Here is a 7,618-nt window from a genome sequence, read left to right as displayed (position 1 = left end):
CTAGTGCTGGTACTTTACATGTAATGTTACAATGAGACCAGTTATTTATAATGGAGAGGTTTAGATACTTCAGTCTGTACTAGTGCTGGTACTTTACATGTAATGTTACAATGAGACCAGTTATTTATAATGGAGAGGTTTAGATACTGCAGTCTGTACTAGTGCTGGTACTTACATGTAATGTTACAAGGAGACCAGTTATTTATAATGGAGAGGTTTAGATACTGCAGTCTGTACTAGTGCTGGTACTTACATGTAATGTTACAAGGAGACCAGTTATTTATAATGGAGAGGTTTAGATACTGCAGTCTGTACTAGTGCTGGTACTTTACATGTAATGTTACAATGAGACCAGTTATTTATAATGGAGAGGTTTAGATACTGCAGTCTGTACTAGTGCTGGTACTTTACATGTAATGTTACAATGAGACCAGTTATTTATAATGGAGAGGTTTAGATACTGCAGTCTGTACTAGTGCTGGTACTTTACATGTAATGTTACAATGAGACCAGTTATTTACAATGGAGAGGTTTAGATACTGCAGTCTGTACTAGTGCTGGTACTTTACATGTAATGTTACAATGAGACCAGTTATTTATAATGGAGAGGTTTAGATACTGCAGTCTGTACTAGTGCTGGTACTTTACATGTAATGATTTTTGCAGGGCTCCTATAATGTTTATAAAATCCACTAGCTTTGGGATCAGTGATTTAAAAAATGTACTAGCCACGGTTAAAAATTCACTAGCCCTACTTTACTTTAAGTTAATACAATTTTACTAAGTAATAGTAATAATCAGATATGTCACCTAAGGAGGGAGATAGAGCTTAAAAACACTAACATTGGGGTGGGGGGGGGGGGGGGGGGGGGGGGGGTGGGGGCTTGGGGCAGGATATTCATATTTACAAATAGACTTAACTGCAATATTTGACTTCTTTTGTTTCACTAGCTGTTGGGCATGGCAATAGTAGTTTTTCACTAGCCCAACATTTAATATCACTAGCCGTGAGAGTGGGGCTACAAAGCCCTGGCTTTTGTCAAATTGTTTAGGAAAGATGTGTTTCTGCATGTATATGTATGTGTGCACGTAACAGCACGCTGTTACTGGATGGTTCATCTTTACGGTAATAAATAAGAGGTTCAACCATTTTATTTTCAGTTCAGTACATCAGTGAAAAAAAAAAAAGAGTTAACCGGTAAAAAATATGGAATGGAGTTTGCCTCCAGTTGATCTGTCCATGTTTTATCATCTTATTTGATTTAGCAATTAACTTCTCATGTAAGGCATTTTTATGTATAAAATTTTGCTTCTGTCACAACAGAAAATGTGATACTCGATGTATAAAAATGTACATACATTAACACTAGTTGTCATTATTTTGTGAAATGTACAACGATCGATCGAACACGTGTGATTTAAAATGCTTTTCTGGAACCCATTTTTATTCATTTGGTATTAGATATTAAATATGTTTGCCTTACGTTAAATTTATGCGCAAACTCCACTTTTTAGTAAGAACTGATGAGTACCATGTTGAAATATATTTGATGTCAAACACCAGACTGCAGTAATACGTCTGACGTGTTCGTGTCGCAGGATCGAACCATCTTGGTGGATCCACTCAACTGATTGTTTTTTTTTTGCATTCCAACCAGTGCACCACAACTGGTCAAAGGTCTTAGTATGTGCTTTTCTGTCTGTGGGAAAGTGCATATAAAAGATCCCTTGTTGCATTAGGAAAAATGTATAGGGTTTCCTCTGATGACTGCAAGTCACAATGACCAAATGTTTAACATCCAATAGCCGATGATTAATTAATCAATGTGTTTTAGTGGTGTCATTAAAACAAAACAAACTTTAATACACAGATATTGAAGTACATGTAAGAAGTATAAACCTCCTTTGTGAGAAAAGTGATGATTTTATGGCATGGCTGGAATATATTGAAAACAAATGCTGTGTGTTTATATTTGGCAGTACCATTATAAGACTGACTGTACTGGAAAATTATTCCTGTCTCATCATTTTGTATGTGATTTTTCAAAGCACAAACTGGCTTGTCAAGGGGAGTAATTTCCTTTTCTTGGGGTTTGTGTCAGGTGGAGTTGTAGAACTTTAGTTACCTCTCAAGTAAAGGAAGATTGATTTTATTGAAACTATATTCTGTACTGGTACTTAAAGTTTTTGTTATTTTAAAGTCGATATATATATATATTAACATGACTAGCCATAAATAAATAAAGAAGTCGAGAAATACAACTCTTGTATATCAGGAACCACAACTCTTGCACCCTGTTTGAAGTTAACATAATGTGTCAAAATTACCAAATGTTTGACATCCAACAACCGATGATTAATGAATGAATGAATGAATGAATGTTTAACGACACCCTAGTACGAAAAATACATCGGCCATTGGCTGTCAAACTATGGTAATGCAAACAAATAAAGTGATGATCAACATCAATACAAAAATTCAGGATGTAAATAAAAACAGTGTAACTACAAAAATACAAATGTCACAGATAGATATTGACTTTTACTCAAAATTTCAATTGTATCTCGAACAAAACGAGGGGATTTGTGCTGTATTGGCCATTTTTTCTCAAAGAGAATGTTACACCCCTGCACCACGTTGAGGTTACAGCACGCGCAGGGGCCAATGATTAATAAAACAAAGTGCTCTAGTGATGTCATTAAACAAAACAAACTTTAAACTTTTAAATAATGTATTATTGCAGACATTAAATACAGGTATTTGTAAAGAACAATATTTAATGAATACTTAAAGCAATTTTCATAAAATACCTCTTGAAATTGAGTGCTCGCTTGAGGTGCTTGCGTCACAGGATCGAACCACCTCGGTGGATCCATTCCGCTGATAGTTTTTTTTTCTCGTTCCAACAAGTGCACCACAACTACACAAAGGTCATGGTATGTGTTTTCCTGTCTGTGGGAAAGTCAGAATTACCAAATGTTTGACATCCAATAGCCCTTGATTAAAAAAAATCGATGTGCTCCAGTGGTGTCGTTAAACAAAATTGAAATTACATTTTTATGACAAAGGTTTTTAGATATCTAGTGAGATGTAACTTATCTTGATTTGAATGTTATATAAAAATGTGTTAACATTGCTAGGTAAATCTATTGCTATCCTTTCTGGAGGAAAGTGCATATAAAAGAACTGCTTTCTGCTAATCATGAAAAATAGGCTATATGATGGCAAAAACTGTTAAGTTCAAGGGACATTCCTGAGTTTGCTGCAATTTTTAAGATGTTATCGACTAAAAGATACTTTTTAACGATTGTAATTACATATCAAATATATTTTTCTGTATAACATATTAGTGGTTGTATATTAAACGTGTTTCTGATCGTTCTAATATTTGTACTAGGTTAAATTTCATTTTATTTCGTAAAATATGTTTTTTTCATACGTACGAAATTATTTGAAGACAAACTCTAGTTTGGGCTTCTTACAAATATTAAAACGACAAGAAACACATTGAATATACAGACACTGATATTCTAAACAAGAAAATATATTTAATATGTAAGTTTAATCGTAGAAATATTTTATTAGTCGGAAACATCTTACAATGCAGGAAACTCAGGAATGTCCCTTTCAAGACCAAATGTACCGTAATAATTATATGGACATGTACTGTAAATCAGGAAACAGCGAGTATAAAATATTAGCAAATTTAGTGAAGCCATATAAAACTCTAAAATTTCATGATGCTAAATTTAAAGAGATTGTTCAGAAAAAACATTTGTGCTATTGTCTTGTTGGTAATTAACTGAACATACAACAATAGTTACATGTTATTCATGATAACAAACCGGCGTCGTGGTTAGGCCATCGGTCTACAGGCTGGTAGGTAATGGGTTCGGATCCCAGTCGAGACATGGGATTTTTAATCCAGATACCAACTCCAAACCCTGAGTGAGTGCTCCGCAAGGCTCAGTGGGTAGGTGTAAACCACTTGCACCAACCAGTGATCCATGGTCATGGTTTGTGCTATCCTGCCTGTGGGAAGCGCAACTAAAAGATCCCTTGCTGCTAATCGGAAAGAGTAGCCCATGTAGTGGCGACAGCGGGTTTCCTCTCAAAATCTGTGTGGTCCTTAACCATATGTTTGACGCCATATAACCGTAAATAAAATGTGTTGAGTGTGTCGTTAAATAAAACATTTCTTTTCTTTCATGATAACAATAGTTAGGTAGCGTGCATGTTACTGTAGTTTTCTACGAAATTTAATTGTCAGAAAACTGCAGAACATCAATATATATCAAAAATATTCTCTCGGATGATCCTACAACTTAAGTTTATTTTGTTTCAAATGTCTAATAATGCTGACCTCGCTAAAGTTTTATGTCGCTAATATGTCACTTATCTGGATTTCGCTAAACTGTAAGATCGTTAATAATATATTATTTACAGAAATGGTCATAGTTTAAAAAGGGGCTTGTGGAACATAAATACTACTTTCCCACTTACCTGTAATGGAGACGTTTTAGCCACACCCTCCCTCATCTGTACTTGTTGGTTTACAATGTCAATGGGGAACATTACCGGCCTATGTGGCGCAGTGGTTAAGCCATCGGACTATATGCTGGTAGGCACAGGGTTCGCAGCCCGGTACCGGCTCCAACCCAGAGCGAGTTCTTAAGGGCTCAATGGGTAGGTGTAAAGCCACTACACCCTCTTCTCTCTCTCTAACCACTAACAACTAACCCTCTGTCCTGGACAGACATCTCAGATAGCTGAGGTGTGTGCCCAGGATAGCGTGCTTGAACCTAAATAGGATATACGCACGAAAATAAGTTGAAATGAGGAACATTAAATATTGCTTTACCACCCTGTCTAGAATATTAGTTTACACTGTGCAGGTATAGTGTCAAATATTGTTTTCCCCGAGTACTGTTGGAGAAACAGTTAGCTTGAAATAAAATGTTTGTGCTTCCTGCTTCTCCCATACGGTCAACTGGAATAACCCTAAACCAAGTTTGAACAATTAGGTATTGGGGAATCTTATTTGTGGTATGTCAATTAATCTAGTTCGACTGACCGGTGGTCATAGACTGTTTTTCTAACAAATTATTTGTAAAACTTAAAAATAGAGAAGTTATTTTCAAACAAAATATCAATCATTACGTTAAATTATTTTGCCAAATTAATATATTTAATTAAAATTAAAAAAATTAAAATTATTTACTAAATTCGCTATTGACAAAATAGGTGGGTTTCAGAACTAGACCAGGGCTCCATTCCACGAAACGATCTTAGCCCTAAGATCAACTTAAGTGCATAGGGTAGCTATTCGCCTAAAGTAATCTTAGTCCACTTAAGGGCATAGGGTAGCTATTCGCCTACGGTAATCTTAGCCCTAAGATCAACTTAAGTGCATAGGGTAGCTATTCGCCTACGGTAATCTTAGGGCTAAGATCAACTTAAGTGCATAGGGTAGCTATTCGCCTAAGATAATCTTAGGGCTAAAATCGCTTTGTGGAATGGGGCCCTGGTGTCTAATTCACTAAACTCTCGCAACTTTGCGATCTCGCAGTGCAATGTTAAAACACTTGCAAAGAGGATGCTTTGTTGTCTGACAGAGCCTAAGAGACCTTTGTGAATTAGGACCAGCAGTAGTTTTTATCGTATGTGCTGCGATAAGATACTATTTGCCTGTCGGAGATTATAATTTATATGTTCACCAAGTGTTTGAACTGAAATCATTTAGATTCAGGTCAAGGTAACGCTAAAGGATGAAATGTATTATGTATTATACAAAATAAAGTATTTTATTTTCCTTCCAGAATGGTTTTAATATTATTTCTTTAAAAAAACCCCAAAAACAAAACAAAACCAGTTAGGCTAGTGCACTTGGTAAAAGTTGATATAAATCTCAGTGGCGAATCTAGATGGGTATGTGAATCAGGGGTGGACCCATGGAGGTCAAAATGTTTCTGGGTCCGCCCTTATAAATTTGCAGAAAAAAAAACCCTCATCATGTTCCAGTATCTCTTCGCCCATCCCTTGCTTCCCTTACTTCCGATTAATATGACAGGAATCGTGAGGAGATAACATTGCGAAGCTTGGACTTAAACAGGTTCATATTTCATAACCAGAAAATCATTACTTCAGACCCAGCCTACCCCAGTTAAGTGTCACCTTGTACGCCCATCATCATTTCTGCATTCTTTGTTCATATCAGGTATCCGATATTGACAACCATTGTTTGTTTTAAAACATTTATACTTTTTAAAGTGAAGGAAGTTGTAGACGATCTGAAAAACAAAGGAAGAAAAGCGAATTTTAGACGACCTTGTAAACGGTTTTCCGTTGAAAATGGAAAATTATTATACTTAACAAAACAGAATAATAATCAAATATTGGTAACTTAATTTTGGTGCATGTTAGTAAAATATATGAAAATCGGCGTATAAAACAATAATATATACATGCCATAGATCTATATTATAGTTGTAATCGTGTATACAGTTTACATTTAACGTATACATTAATGATTATCAGGTCAGGTCATGTCATAGGGTTTTACGTGCACATTCAGAACAAGCTGTAGTAGCGCACACCATGACAGGAAAGGTGGGGGGAGGGGAGAGGAGGGACCGCCTGCACTGGCAGGTGCAAGGGAGCACCAGCAGCCCGATCGAATCGGTAGCAAGCGGGTGGGGGTGGTGGTGGTGCTATGGAATTTTGAATGGAGCCGTTAATGCCAAAGAGAAAGGGGTGCGCAATTTTGATTGAGGAAATTTGGCGCAATTTTGAACGGTCGGTCGAAAGGTAAATGGCCGAGCTAATATAGGTTTTGATATTAGTGAATCGAGAGTAGCTCGCATGATTATCTCTATGCACAAAGAGTAAAGCGTTCGCCTGTTGCGCGGTCGGTCTAGGATCAATCCTTGTTGGTGGGCCCAATCGGCTATTTTTCGTTCTAGCTAGTGCACCACGACTGGTAAATCAAAGGTCATGGTATGTGCTATCATGTCTTTGAGATGGTGCATATAAAAAATCGACAAATGGAAAAATGTAGTGGGTTTGCTAAATCTTAGACTGTCAAAATTACCAAATGTTCGACATCCTATATTCGATCATTAATACATAAGTGTGCTCTACTGGTGTCGTCAAAATATTTTTGTTTAATTATTATACGTATAATCTACACTCCTCATTCATTATTATACGCATAATCTAGACAACACAGTCCGTTTTATATGTATAGTAATGAATGTGCAGTGTAGATCATATATACAATGTTGGATAAATTGCCATAAAAGTCAAACTTGATCTGTATTAGTACATGATAAAGCTATACACAACATTTCAGCTCAATATATTGACGCATTGCAAAAACAAAGTCCGAAAAACTAATTTTTGTTTCGCCCAAATTAAAAATAAATAAATCATCATGAAAGTCAAACTTTATCTGTAAAGTTATAGGCAAAATCCAGCTGAATATGTTGAGGCATTGCAACCCCCCCCCCACCACCCCCCCCCCCCCCCCCCCCCCCCCCCCCCCCCCCAAAGAGTCCAAAAAACTAACTATCGCATGTCCTAAGTTCAAGGGTAATTACTCTGTAAAAAATGGGTAAA

The sequence above is a fragment of the Gigantopelta aegis genome, chromosome 15 (genome assembly GCF_016097555.1).
Source record: "Gigantopelta aegis isolate Gae_Host chromosome 15, Gae_host_genome, whole genome shotgun sequence".
NCBI classification, from domain to species: domain Eukaryota; kingdom Metazoa; phylum Mollusca; class Gastropoda; order Neomphalida; family Peltospiridae; genus Gigantopelta; species Gigantopelta aegis.
This window is presented reverse-complemented; position numbering follows the sequence as displayed.